The 14,946-nt window shown below is 38.2% G+C and overlaps 2 long non-coding RNA genes across 2 annotated transcripts; one reads left to right on the top strand and one right to left on the bottom strand.

Annotated features, from left to right (window-relative positions):
• Window positions 1–1,346: 1,346 nt before the first annotated feature.
• Window positions 1,347–12,963, bottom strand: LOC122970965. The gene is made up of 3 exons (XR_006399373.1): window positions 12,867–12,963; window positions 5,609–5,761; window positions 1,347–3,276 (listed from the first exon to the last, which is right to left on the bottom strand). It is a non-coding gene; the product is annotated as an uncharacterized LOC122970965 (long non-coding RNA).
• Window positions 11,738–14,434, top strand: LOC122970959. Its single transcript, XR_006399370.1, has 3 exons — window positions 11,738–11,885; window positions 12,970–13,066; window positions 13,939–14,434. It is a non-coding gene; the product is annotated as an uncharacterized LOC122970959 (long non-coding RNA).
• The last annotated feature ends 512 nt before the right edge of the window (window positions 14,435–14,946 follow it).

Below are 14,946 nucleotides of genomic sequence, written 5' to 3' on the forward strand. Positions count from 1 at the left end.
TACAGTCACTCCTAACCCTTCAATCCTAAATTCTGTGATCTTTTCTTTGTTTGACATTTCCTGCCTGTGTTCAAGACCTTTCCGGCTTTTATTATACACAATGGCACAATGTTTAATTTGCATAATGTATATAAATTCTATCCTGTTTTGAGTATGTACTGCATTCACACTAGAATACTAACAAAATCAAGTATCCTTAAAAATACTTAAATGACACAAAAATTGCTTGATTTTTTTTTTTTTTTTGAGTGGTGTTGATGGTTGTCCAGGATGCAACATACATCTGCAAAAAAGGTGCACAATAATAACTGTAGAAAAAGATGTGAAAACATTTATGCTCACCAATTATGATTGCAAATGATCCAAGGTCACATAATCATTACCTACTATAAAAAAGTAATGAGCATTAATTCCCTATATACTACCTACTAGAATATCATACTGTGCACATTAGCTCATATAATGTAGCATAACACTGACTTATAGTGGAATTAAAGTAGGATGTGATTAAGCTCCTATCACTCAGTGTGTTGAGGATAGATCATATAATTTTAAACAACTTATTCATTTGATGCCTCTAGCCACGCTGTAACACTTGTGGTATCTCTGCCCTTGCTTGTTTGTTTATGTTAATTATATGTTGACTGCACCAACAAAATGGTTTTCCTTAGACTGTTTGTCCGTCTTTGGTGTTTACTGCATTCCAACAGTCATTTTATGATTTAGTTAGTTCATTTATTGTGTTTTTGGATATCCACTCTCTCTGAAGTTGGCTACACTACAGTCAGTCATTTCTACATTTTCAAGATTTACTTAAGGAAAGAAAACAACAACTAAGGAATGGTTGATTGCTTTCAGCTGAAGCTGTGCATATTTGTGAATGGGATCTATTGATCTACTGTGTTTTTGATTATAGATGAGCACTTTTCTCCAAACACAAAACTCCTGTATGGTGAGACTGCATTGCATTTGGAGTCAGTGTGTTGACTTTCAGTAGACAAATTAAAATCTTAGACTCTTCAGGGTTGGATTTCCTCTTATGGGATTATTGAACAACTTAAAATAGTCTGACAAAGAGCCTTGCTTTTTAATTCTGAAGGTCTGAGGTCTGACACCAAAACCTGATATTTCATGTTGTTTTGAAAAGCTGCAAGACATTCAAGACTTGTTGTAGGTTTTTTTTTTCAGTCCGTGCAGACTGTCAGCATTGTCTACTGACATTGTTGTCTGCGAATGCGGTTAGAGGCACGAGAAGTCAATAAAAATGAAACAGGTGTAGGCAGCAATTTAAGCAATGAGGTCAAAACCAAACTTGTCTATTCTGAAACCGAAAGCTACTCATTTTATTCAACAGGCCACATTGTACGGCCAACAGGGAAAAAAACAGTCATACAGAAGGACTAGACTTTTGTTATTTACAACAACAGCAATGAACAGAGTCTTTTCATCCTAGCATACATAGCGGCTCAAGGGAGGGTGCAAATGAGGTACTGAAACACACCCACACTGGTGTAGTAATTCTAAAGGGCATGTTAAACATATACAGTATACACACTGTAAAAAAAAGGAGCGGTATGTGGTATTTGGCGGTGGAAAACTTCAAAGGGGTGCATGAACAATGCAACAACTGAAGACAGGAGTAGGTGTCGAGAAGATGGAGAAGGTAAAAATGGCAATGAACAAAGACAAAAAAAACCCACAAACCCCTTGAAAATTGAACAAAACAACTGAAAACTAAAAGGAAATAAATAAATTAAAGCCAGTGGAAAGAGCAAAGCAACAGCTTTTCCCAATATTAAGAGTGACAGCTTTTGCGGTACACACACACACACACACACACACACACTAAACACCTGTTACTGGAGACTCCCTGACATCTTATTGGTGAGAACTGGTGGGATGTGTATGAGGTGACTGGGCTGTGACTTTCTGTGTATGCGTGTGTGTGTGTGTGTATGTGCTGTATGAGAGGAGACCAAGCTGTGTTGTTGCGTGTTGGTGGGTGGTGTCAGAGGGGCTTTGCATGGCAAATTACGTGACAGACAGACAGAGTGGTGTGATATCAAGTCTATCTTTCAGATGGCTGAGCACACTCTCTCACTCGGACAACACGGAGACACACACACTCACTGTGATAACTACAGTCTGCTGGGAACCCTCGTCTGCAGCCAAACGTTTTGTCATGGAGAACAAAGGTGTTAAGCACACCAATTTTTCTCTGAACAGTCTGATCTGATGAGCACATTCCTTTCCGCTGCCGATATTGCCTTCGTTATATAATCAAGGACAAAATGCTACATGTGTTTTTGTTGCTGTTGGTAGTATAGCAGAGTTTTCACTTACATAATGCACATTTATCCTGAGAAACTAAAACTTTTTTTTTCTGGAACGAGACCATAAATGTCATCAGATGTAATTTTCAATGCTTGTTTTTGGATTTTTAAAAAGAAGGGATCAGGTGAGGGCCAGTGTGTGGGCTTTTATCATGATCACATACCACAGGCAAAAAAAAAATAAAGTGGTCAAATTGTCATAAACCTTTCATCATCTTAGAGGTGTTTAGCTGAGTGTATACTGATCATCATTGTCACTGTCATCAGTGGGTTTTAGCATTGGAGCTTTTGTCATTGGTGACTGAAAGAGGCATTGTTACCTCAGCTGTGATATACAGTACATTACTCTCTAGCTAACAACTTTATAACAGAAAAAATTAAGATGTGATAACTGTGTTGTTTGCAGTGTTTATATGAGCCTAGTTTTGTCCTGAAATGAGCAAAACTGAACTTACTATTAAACTGAATACACTCAGAAACAGCCAGCTAGCATCACAGCATTATATGAACAGTGATGCAATCGCTTATCTTAGGGAAAAAAAGTGAACATAGTGACTATGAATCTTTAATCTGAACTGAATGAAAGGATTTAAATCAGGAAGTTATACAAAAACTGGGAATTTGGATCTTCTTTCCAACACTTTGTTCTGGAGTTTGAGTTTGAAACACACGCAGGAGGTGAAACAAGAGATTTAGTTTAGCTACAATACTTTAAGATTGTTTAAGTCATGACATAAAGGGCAGAAGTCAATTCTGCTGCTTTTGTCTTTCCTGTGTGGCGCGTATGTCTCCTCAGGAAGAGCTTAGGAAATTGGTGTCTGAGCTGCTCGGCTGTGCTGCTGCATTCCTGATCTGGACGGATTGGATAGACTTAAGCCATAGGAATTGTCCTTTGGTCTTTATGTCTGCGAAGCATTCCAACAGCATTCATGTGAAGTCATACCTGTAGGCAGACATAGACAGGTTTACCATGTAATTATTGTGAAATGCCTCTCCTACTCATTAAAACACTAAGTGCAAGCATTAGTCTGAATTAGGTCTGTTCTTTGAATGTTTGCATTTTACTGTTGATCTGATTGCACATAATTGTGCATAGTGAAAGAGGCAGGATATCATCCCCACCCTCTAATTACTTTTGAATTTATGGATCTTTTTATAGTTTAACTCAGATTCCTATGTGACTTGTTCTGTCTTGGAATTCATCGTTCTGGTGAAAATAGGTCAGAAGGTTTTCTAAGGTTTACTTGCAGTGCGTCAAAATGGAAATGGATCACAATTGGATGGAAAAATGGGGAATGTACTATATATAGCATTCTAACTTTCATCTTTGTTGTTATCTGTATATATATACATATATTATATCTACCTCTTTGGTTCGTTGTGGTGCTGCTGTAATGCTAAATTTCCCTCATGGCATCCATAAAGTTTGATCTTATCTTATCTTATATTTCAAAAAGTAAGAAGTTAAAATCTGTACATGAAAATAAAAAGCTAACAGTTGTAATATCTGGTTTTTCAAATCAAAAACATTTTTGAAATGTGACTTTTTATTGCTGCTGGGAAAGTTGTCTCTCAAAGAAAAAAAGTGAAGTAACAGATGTGCAAATCCAGCACTACTGACTCTGCAACCACATGCTGAATATCTTAAGTTGTAGTTAAGCCCCTGGTAACTTCCATCATCTTTATGACCTGCTGTCATTAACCCTGCAGTGGGCGTTAAAAGTGTGTTGATCAACTTTATTCTTTTTTTAAAATGTATTTTTATTTATTTATTTATTTATTTTACAATGAATCATTTTGGAGCAATATGTCACTGTTTTCAAAAAGTCAGTGTCTTACTGTGGAAAACTGGAACAACTTCTTGAACAATTTAATTTTATTAGGAACTTCAAAGTTGTCACTAACTGTCACTCACCATACAAGAAACCCTTAGGTGATATTTCACTCAACACAGGTGCTCTGCTATATTTCATGGTTTTCAATAGTTGGCATCCTATGAAAAGTGCTCCCTCATTGGAATCAAACACACAAAAACACGTAAACTCAGTGTAAATGATGACAAGCTCTCAAGTTGTAATTTTAACAAGAAATATGTGTCATATCCTAGCTATTGTATTTTCTACTGAAAATCAAGTATAAACAATAACAATAAAAACACAAATCATGGACACTTATGAGGAATTCAAAATTTCAGTCAGGGCATCATGACTGTATCTGAAGGTGGGCGCTACAGTGGGCTGAGAGGAAAATGCTTCAACTTTGGATGAAAAAGCAATAAAGCATTTTAGCAAATAGAACAAGTTGTGACAGATGTGAATGAGCCGATTGTTGCTCAGAGGAATTTGCTCTTTTTGGAGGTTGTTTGGAAATATTTGCTGTCCTTGACCTTTTTTTTTCTCCCACCAGTCAGATTTGTCACAAAACTGACCTTAAGGACAACATATTGTTCAATATGAGTCATCCTAAGATAAAGACACAATAAAATGGTATCAAACAATAATTAGAACATTTCTCTCCCTAAATTGCACCTTTCACTCAATGCTTGTTTTTTACCAACCCCCAACAAGCTTCACCAATATAATTTTAGAGGCCGTGGTTGGGGTACGGGTTTACCACTAGGATTCCTACAAGAGAAAGGTCTTCCTGAGAGGTTGAAGTCTGGGCAAGAAAGTTTCCTTACAGCTTAGATGGTCCACTTTCTGTAAAATGTTGCAGGTCATTGTCATGGCACAAGGAATGATGGAATTAAATACACAAACGTTCATGCTTTGTTATATTTTTTTTAGCATCATCTGTTGGGTGAGGTGTGTGCTCATGTGTTCTCCAGCTGTCTGGTAACAGCCCTGCAAGTACAGCAGGCTGTACTTTCCTCAACTGACAAAAAACCCTCTTCAACCTCCTCTCATCTTCACATTTGCACACATGGGTATGTTTGATGGTCATACATGTTACTCTACATGACCATGTTACGCTGCCTGCGCTCAGTGTAAAGCTACATCTTTTCAAACAGATTATTTTTGTCTGGTGCTCTGTGAGCTCGACTCGGCTTCCTGTGTGTTCTAGGAAATACTCCAGCATTATTTTTTTACTAAATAAGACTCTATTTCCAAATTTACTCTAAGTACACAACACTGGGAGGCCACATTGACCGGTTTGCCAAAGCTCAGACTTCTTGTAAATACCTAAAATTGTGATGAACTTGTGTTTATGAGGCGACAGAATAAACACTCTTCTCAGGTAAACTCAGGTCCACCCACCCATCATGAGATACTTACTTTCAGTTTTGTGTTGAACTTTGATGGCTGAGATCATGTCTGCAGTTGCGTCAATCAGTCTGTCTCCTGTGGGTGTTGGCAGTGTCCAACCTATGCTGAAATCTCCAAGCCAAATGAGTAATTTCAGACTCCGTTTACAAGAATCCTGTTTTCCTGCAGGGAAGAAGGTTGTACATACTGTTTTATCGTCTTTTGGTTTTCAGGCCCCACAACTTCACTGCTCTCATCAACCCCCGTTCAAGTTAGAGCAGACAGCTTTTGTCATCAAAAAGCCGCTGATAAACCCACTTTACACTACCTGCTTAACACCAAATGACAAAGTTATGGCTAGCTGGTGAACTAGAAACTGAAGTGTCAGAAATTTCCCTCAAGTGTTGGTTAACACACAAACAGAGCTAAAGAGAGAGGTGGTATTAGATTCACATTTGTCCACTAACACGACTTCAAATGAATGTTAAACCATATCTGCTGAATGTGAAAATAGGAAAATGTCTGCTAGCACGTTCACTGTATCAGCTTAATAAGGAAATAGATAATATGTCAGTGTTTACAGGAAACTGTCCCCCCAAGAAAAATGACACAATATGTCATAATGTCACCCAAAAATGACATATAATTACATTTGAGTGACAGATGCCATCTAGCAGCTGTAGTAATTATGACCCGAAGCAGTGGCACAGTTCACATGTTGATATAAAAGTTGACAGTTTTCCTCAATCAGAAGAGGTGTGGTGGCAGAAGAGTTTCCATTAACCTAATCAAGTGTTTTTTTGTGCCTGCACCTAACCAGACCTTAACCATAGCATTGTCACTTCATAAAACATCATTATTTTTTAACAGTGCATACAAATGACGTTTTCCTGATGATTACTGCTGATAGGTGCGCTTGATTAGAAAATGCTCCCATGTGTTGTTCTGCAGTGCACATGGTCAAACGTATTTAGTTGCTGAAGTTGGTGGACTTGTTGGTTTACAGCTTGTTACAGCCCCATGTGTCATAAAAAACTCAATCATTACAGTTTACTCAGTCTCAACTGGGAAGGAAGTGGGCGTCATAGTTGTAATAACCAGAATCAGATTAGGAAATCTTCATCTGGAATAATACTGGGCGGAACCATAAATTTAAGATCAAAAGTTTAGAAAGTAGGGAAATAACTCATCACACCCACTTTCCCACCAAGCGCTCGAGTTGGATTTGACACAAAGTCCCTTTGTTTGGCTAAGTGCCACACATTCAATGGCTAACATTCAAAGTGAGCACAGGGTCACGGTCCAGGGATTAGGGTCAGTTTAAAGGTTTGGTGGAGGAGAGCGGGGAAGGGGTCAGGGTTAAGGTTAGAATTGGCATGGGGGGATGGCTCCACTACACAGAGTAGGAATGTGTACATGCCTACCAATGAATCTACTTTGAATGCTGATTTTATGGTACCTAGTGGTGTTTTCCAAGCGATTACTTTCCTTGCCATTGCTGATTACGCTGACACGCTGCCTGTCACATTTAAATGCCTGAATGGTGCAACTGAAAAGGAAGTTATTTGTTGAACCTTGCTAATGTGAAGCAAACTGCTTTAGTATTTTTTTTTATCAGGTCTTTGAGCTTTCATTTAAAATATCTTTAGATGTTCTGTTATGAATATGAGCCCGGATCGGTTGCTGTTTGATCATGACTGATGAGGCGTGTTCTGACAGTTGATTTGACAAATATATGATGTGAAAGTAATACAGCTGTGTTATGACGTGACTTAGGGATCAGGAATGCGCAGATCAATGCCTGCACATGCTGTTATCTCTCTCTGACATGCCTGTAGTTGATTTGAACAGCATGTTGTTGTAGTGAATGTAGATTTCCAGCCACGCCAACACATGCGCACACACACCATGGAAATCTCAATGTCATTGAACTGGAGTAACCCTCTTTTAAGGTGAGGCCATACCTCTCAGCCAATCACAATGGGTCTAGAATCAGGCACCCTGCCCTGAGCCAATCAACACGTTTGTGCTTTTTTTCTCCCCCCCTCTCGCTCTCTCTTTCAGTTTTCCCAGCTCCTTTTCATTCTTTCTGAAATACTATTTCATGAGTAACTCACAACCCCCAGAGGCGGAAATGGTTACGATTTGTTCGTGTGTGCCAGTCAGTCAGCTTTTTTTCCCCTAAAGCTTTTGTCCGTGTATCTCTTGAGCTTGTCTGCCACACCATTGTGTGCTACTCATTCATTCACAAAATACACAATACCAGGGGAAATCCCTCAACCTCTGAGTCTTTGCCCATGACTATGTCTGTGTTTGCACTGAACAGGAGTGTCGCCTGTTTATGGTCACCTTTGATCCTCTTCTCTTTGGAAAGGTTGTGGTCGGGTTAGGAGTCGGGTTCGGAGCTGTGTGCGAGCGCTAGTGTACTTAGGTATGTCTGCAGATGTCCCACAGCGAGTGTAATTCGAGGTGGGAACACTGTCATCTGCCTTCAGGCCTTGCATAATCCATGTCAAGCTAAGAACCAGCTGTTTCTGTTTCTTACTCAACACGGATTCCCACCGAATACCATAACATACAGTAAAGCTCAGGTGGTCCATTCCCATACATCTGGAAGGTGGGAAGGTTGATGGATGAACTCCTCTTGATAACAAGTCATTGTTTTATTTGGAGGGAATCTTTGGGGGAAAAGTAACACAAACCTGTATTTGGAGGATATGTTTTAATCTGACACAGATGCAAAAATCAGTGACAGTCTGAAAAAATGACAGATGACTAACAATGCAAGTGAATTTGTAGCAACCAGTACTAGTTTACTGTAGTTTGATGGCACAATTCCCTATCAAAATGAAACTCTAATCTTGCAGAAGTTACAAACTTTTCATGTGGCTAGACCTCAGTCAAATTCTGATTTCAAAGTGATTTCCCTTTAAAATGAAACAAACACTAGTGTCTGTGATGTTTTACATCATAAATTACTGGCAGCAGCGCTTTAAAGGGTTTGAGAACAGTTAATTGATTCACCTAAAGCAGTATTCATTTATAAATTTAATTAATTTTTTTAGACATTTGGAGACAGAGAAATAGACTGTAAAAACACATTGAAACGTTATGGCTGGCGTGTTGCCTATTTACACATGCAGAAGACACGGAGCAACATTAGCATTAGCTTTAGGTTTTAGTCTGTCTGCCTTTTGGTGCAGGGCAGGTAGTGTACAGTCAATTTAAATGTATAAAACTGCTGCCAAACATGGCTGGAAACAGCACTGATCAGGGAATCTAGTGAACCAAAGTGTTGTGGGTCATAAAACCAAAATAACTACTGAAAGACTTTAAAACGCTTTATAGAGCTTAGGGGAACTGCAGAGTTAGATGATAATTCCCCTGACTATGAGTAACCCTTTTCACGTTACACTTAGTCCCATGGTTAGTATAAAAATACTGATTATTGCTACTTTTCAGTCACTTAGCACCACAATGGAATAATGCGCACTGGAAAACAGTCACCTGGTACATGTCTGCCTTTGGAATGCATGTATGAGGTTTTAACTGATGATTGATTCATACAATAAGTCCAAAGTGCACAATATAGGGCGGGACTTCTTTGCATATAAACAGCAGAGGTTTTAAGCTGTTGCTATATGGTTATCAAGAGACCAAGTATCTATAAGCAATAGGTATAATTTTGCAGTCGGTCCAAGAGACTGCAACTCATAGTGGCACTAGCCGAGTTCAATAATCAAGTTCCTCCATGTTCTCCTGTTTCTAATTAAGACAAGCAGAAATGCCAGTCCAAACGATACAGACACACATCTGCCTCTTTCCTCAATCTCCTCTCATTGATGACTGTTTTTTATCTTGGAAAATTTCTTTCAGATGTTTGTTGTATATTTGGATCAAAGAGGATTGTCTTCCTTTTTGTCTCACTGCTGTCCTCTGAATGATTTATTCTTTATAGTTTTAATTAAGCAAAAACACATTTCGTCTTTTATTTTCTTTGGTTTAGGACAGAAAGTTTTTAAAGTATGTTTTTCCTAATAATTTCCCCAAAACTGTAATATTATACTACTTATGTCCTTGACAAAGCAGGGCTGTACTGCACCTATCAACCTGTTAACTTGGTCTGAATTATTTTTTTAGCTTACTGTTTGATACGATTTGGGTTTAAGCTGGACAGGCAGACAAAAAAGAAAAAATGCTAAGTACCTGTGAGAAGGTGCAGCAATGGATATTGTAATAACCAAGCCATTGGTCAGAATTTTAGAGGAAGAAATGTTTTGTGAGCACAGAAATCACTAGTGAGAAGACCATAGAGCTGGAGGCAAATGATGTCCCATGGCTACATTAGGGTTCAATCTGGCCTGTATTGTGTTTTCACTGCAATGCCGTACTCGGGTTTCCTTGGACATGGACCAAGACCACCTCTCTCAAGCTGTCTCTGGATGCTGCAGCTGCTGTATGCTGTTTTCACATCAGCCCAATTGAACTGCCCCAAGACTGGGTTGCACCAGCTATTCATGAATCCATTACTAAGTTTGTGAATAACGTCCTTCCAAAATTCTTAGTACTACTTGCTAGTTTCACAGTAGTGAGTTACTAAATCACTATCACAGCTTAAAGAATGTCATAGCTGTACTTCAAGGTTCGATTTTAGGTACAATTTTATTTTCCATCTACATGCTTCCACTTGGCCAAATCATTCAACAACACAATGTTTCTTTTCACTGCTATGCAGACGACACACAGATATACCGTCCCCTGAGACCCGGTGACCTAAGAAGCCCAGCTGCTGTTATAGATTGTCTCAGTAACTTCACAACTCAAAAACAGAAATCATACTGTTCAGTCCCCCAAATCCAAAAAACCCCATCAGTCTTGGTCCCCTATCCACCAACATGAAGCCCGCTGCCAGAAATCTAGGAGTACTATTTGATTCTGATTTAAGTTTTGAACCACACATTAAAAAAGTTGTCCAGTCCTGCTTCCTGAAAATAAGAACCGTTTCCAGAATTAAGCCAATGCTTTCCCACTCTGACCTGGAAAAATCATCCATGCTCTCATTTTCTCCAGACTAGACTACTGTAACTCCCTCCTTTCCAGCATAAGACAAAAATCCCTCTCTTGCCTACAACTAGTTCAGAACGCAGCAGCTAGTCTTCTTACTGGTTTTAACAGATGACATCACATCACCCCAATCCTGTTCGTTTTAGAATTGATTTTAATATTTTACTGATCACTTTTAAAGCATGCCTGGGTCTGGCTCCAAGCTACATAACAGAAATGCTGACCCTGTACGAGCCAGCCTGCAGCCTTAGATCCTCAGGTGGGGCCCTTCTGGCTGTTCCAAAGTCAAGGCTTAAATCTAAAGATGACCGTGCTTTTGCCATCAGGGCCCCTCGGCTTTGGAACGACCTGCCTGAGGAGATAAGGTTAGCAAAATCAGTAACTTCTTTTATATCACTTCTTAAAACCCATTTCTACAGAGTTGCTTTTATCTGATGTTGTATTTTCTTTTTATATCATCTTTCTATCATGTTTTAATCTTTTTTATCATCTCTATTGTTTTTTATTGCCTTCCACTGTTTTCTTAATGTCAGACTTGCTTTGTCAGTTAAAGCACTTTGTAAACTCTGTTTTTAAAGGTGCTATATAAATAAAGATATTATAGCTAATAAAAGCTTTAGTAATGTGTAAATTGATTGCTAGGAAAGCCCTATCCAATCAAAAGCAATCTTCAGTGTAAACAGGAAGTGATAACTTCCAAAAAAAAAAAAAATTTAGGAGGCCCAACAACATTTTCAACTTGTACATGTATGACTTGGTTTTGTTTATATCTGCATACATGGAGAAATATGTGTGTCAGAGTTAGTAGTATTCATGCAGTTTTGAATGAGTGAAAAAAAAAATTCAATCGTGCTAACCTAACTTACGTTATTAGTAAGTTCATGTTTATCAGTTTGTTCTGTTAACCATTGTGTAGGTAACTGAACAAATTGACAAGCATTAGCTCACTAATAACATCAGTACGGAGGGTCACATGATGGAAAAAAAACTTAATGTGTAAATCCATGCTAACGGATTTGTAAACTGTGTGCACAGATTTCTAAACCATGCCCTTGGATTCATGTTTGTAAGTTTGTACACGTAAAAGCTGTGAAACTCCACAAACACAAAGCTAAATCTGCTAATCTGCTGTTAAATCTAGATAAAACTGAATTTACTGGGTGGATGTGGTTACTGCAATCTTTGCAAGGCAGGTCCATCCGCTGAAGAACAGAAGAGAGCATATAATCCATACGCACAGAATGTGAGTATGAGGGCACGGTTTAGAAACCTGTAGATTATGCTAATCTAACTAATGTTTGTCAGTTGTGTAGCTAACTGAATGAACTGATTTACATTAGCTTGCTAATAATGTCAGTTTTGGATGTGAAAAAAAATCTGATTATGCTAATCTAACTGATGTTTGTCAGTTGTGAAGCTAACTGAACGAACTGACAGATTTTAGTTTACCAAAGATATCACTTATAAATGAATGAAAGAAAAATCTGATTATGCTAATCTAACTGATGTTTGTCAGTTGTGAAGCTAACTGAACGAACTGACAGATTTTAGTTTACCAAAGATGTCACTTATAAATGAATGAAAAAAAAAATCTGGTCATGCTAACCTAACTGATGTTAGTAACCCAACACTTGTCAGTTTGTTCAGTTGATTGTTGTGTAGTTAACTGAAAGAACTGACCTACATTAGCTGTTAGCTTACTAATAACTTCAGTTTTGAATGAGTGAAAAAATGTGATTATGCAAACCTAAATGATGTTGTTAGTAAGCTAACGTTTGTCAGTTAATTCAGGTAGCTGCACAGTTAGAACTGTCAGTTAGTAGGTCTATTTAGTAAGAACTAATCTCAACATAAGACCTAGTTTGTGTGGTGAAACCTGTTTGTAATGCATAAATCCCTACTTAGGAAACACTTGTGTTATAACTAGGCTATGTTTGAACTTAAGAACAACTGGTGCAACCAGCTCCTGGTTGGTAAACACACTGAGTGTTCAATTCTAATGGATTAAATAGCCACTCTAGGTTAGCAATTAATTGGCATTAATCATATCAAAATGGACCAATTGAGCACTGTCTCTATTTTCTTATAATTTGTACAAATTACAGTGCATTGTTCTTTCCAGGAAATTTCCTTGGATTTTACTAGGAAATTGCAAACCTTTTAAGTAAGTTTTACATTTAAAGGAGTGGAGCGTGGGATGAGTGGATGGCCTCAATTCACTTACAACTGCCCCTTCTCACTGTCTTCCCCAAGAAAAAAATGTTTCTTTGGAACATGGTGTTGGTATTAAAAGATTAACAGTAAATCCTCATTCCACACTACTGTAGCTCTGATGAAAAGTGAAGTTTCCTTTGAGGTGGGATCTGTCTGGTGCTGCTGTGAGTCGGGCTGTAGACACTCGGCTGTGTTTGATCTACTGTACAAGTGAGTTACAATCTTCACATCATATGAATTAAACCATGTGACTTCAAAGTCAAATAATTTCTATACACTTGATGGATTTGGCTCGGCAAAAACACAATGCTGTGCTGACCTGAATCCATGCCATAAAAGACCAACGTTCATTTGACCGTTGTTGTTTATAGTCTCATAATGAGTTTGGTCATTTATTGAGCGTGTTATTTAAACCTAAACATGGCCATGTTTACAAAACAATCCACATGGAGATTAAACTGAATACTAAGTGTTTGGTTTATTTAGTCGTCATAAAGCTGATTATTGTGTTACGCAGACATACATGCCATAATCATGAGTAGTCACGTACAAAGCAGCTATTTAAAGAAGTGACTCGCCTTAAATCATTTACAGTATGTATGCAGCAAACTAATGGTGTCAGTGTTATCGGGATGTGTGAAAACAAACAGTAAGAAGGCTGAAAGTGTTGATATATAAATCCACACCCAAAGCAGCAAGTCAGGTCACAGCCACATCAGTTCTACATTGACTTTTGTCAGATGTCAGTCCTAAAATTCTTCTCAAAATATGGATATCCATAGTTAATCACATTAAAAATCCAGAAAAATAAAATTATAAGTAGTTTAATAATCTTGTAATTCTGCTATAAACACAACAGGGTGCTGAGATGCTGACCTGCTCTCTTGTGCCCACAATGTATTTGTGACTTTAAATATAAGCTGATTTCGGGCGGTATGGCTGGAGGAATTAAACAAAATCAACGTGCCTGCTCTAAAAATTCACCGTAGACAGAGACCCGAATGTATCCTTTTGTAACATGTGAGAATTACATAAATCCTATTCTCAGCAGATTATAGTTTTTTTTTTTCACTTTCTTTCAGCTTGAAGGGCATTTCTTTGCATTCCTCGTACTTGTCTGGCTTGTTCCCATGAGAAAGTCTCAGCCTACGCTCCTGACACCAAAAAACGGCCTCAGAAGAAATGATAATGCTCAGGCCAGCATCAGAGGCTCTGTTTGTGTGTGTGTGTGTGTGTGTGTATGTGTGTGCGTGTTCGGGTGGGTAAGTGTGGGAGCAGAGTAAATCATGGTGTTTCAATCCAGTATTGTCCTGTTAACAGTGATGTTCCCTGTGATACTGTGGGATAGTTTCAGTTTGTGTGATGCTGAGTAAGAAGAGGAAAACATAACAATCTCTGTCTGATCTTGTCTGTTTATTTCTATTTTGGGGGGAATTTGAGCTTTAGACCTTGAATGTTTGGACATTTTTCCTGTTGCTGACCTCCTCAAGGGGATGTTTTGAGAGCTAAAGGACAGGTTTACAATTTTTCAAGTCAGTCTGAAAACAACAGTCAGATGCCCATGTAAACACTGAAAGAGGTTTTCCTCGCTGTAATCATTCCTCCAGTTCATATTAAAAGATCCATTTGCAAAAAAATGTATTTAAAAGTTAATCTGAAGCTTATCTGAGACATCAGCAGTCTGAGTTAATCATATCAAGTGGATAACTGCCACATTTACAGTCTTTTTAGCATCAAATTCCCTTTTTGTGTTTCCTCGGACAGTGTTTCCCTGTTGAGCTACAGTGGAAGTATAGTAACAAAAAGAGGGAAATTGGCACTAAAAAGACTGTAACATTGAAAGATATCTAATTGATTTGATTAATTTGGATGGCTGAAGCTTCATAATCAAATTGTAAGTGATGTTGTAGTGGTTCATATAGGTTTATTAAAACCCCCTGTTGGCTTTGAATTCTTGATATCTAAAAATTAAGCATTAAATATAATTCCAGTTGAATCCATGAGACGACCACACACAGAGGAACTGTATATAATAATAATCTCTAAATCTCTACATTTCATGTGGTACTTGTGAACTCAGTGAACATGTA

This window comes from Thunnus albacares, chromosome 2 (assembly GCF_914725855.1).
Source record: "Thunnus albacares chromosome 2, fThuAlb1.1, whole genome shotgun sequence".
NCBI classification, from domain to species: domain Eukaryota; kingdom Metazoa; phylum Chordata; class Actinopteri; order Scombriformes; family Scombridae; genus Thunnus; species Thunnus albacares.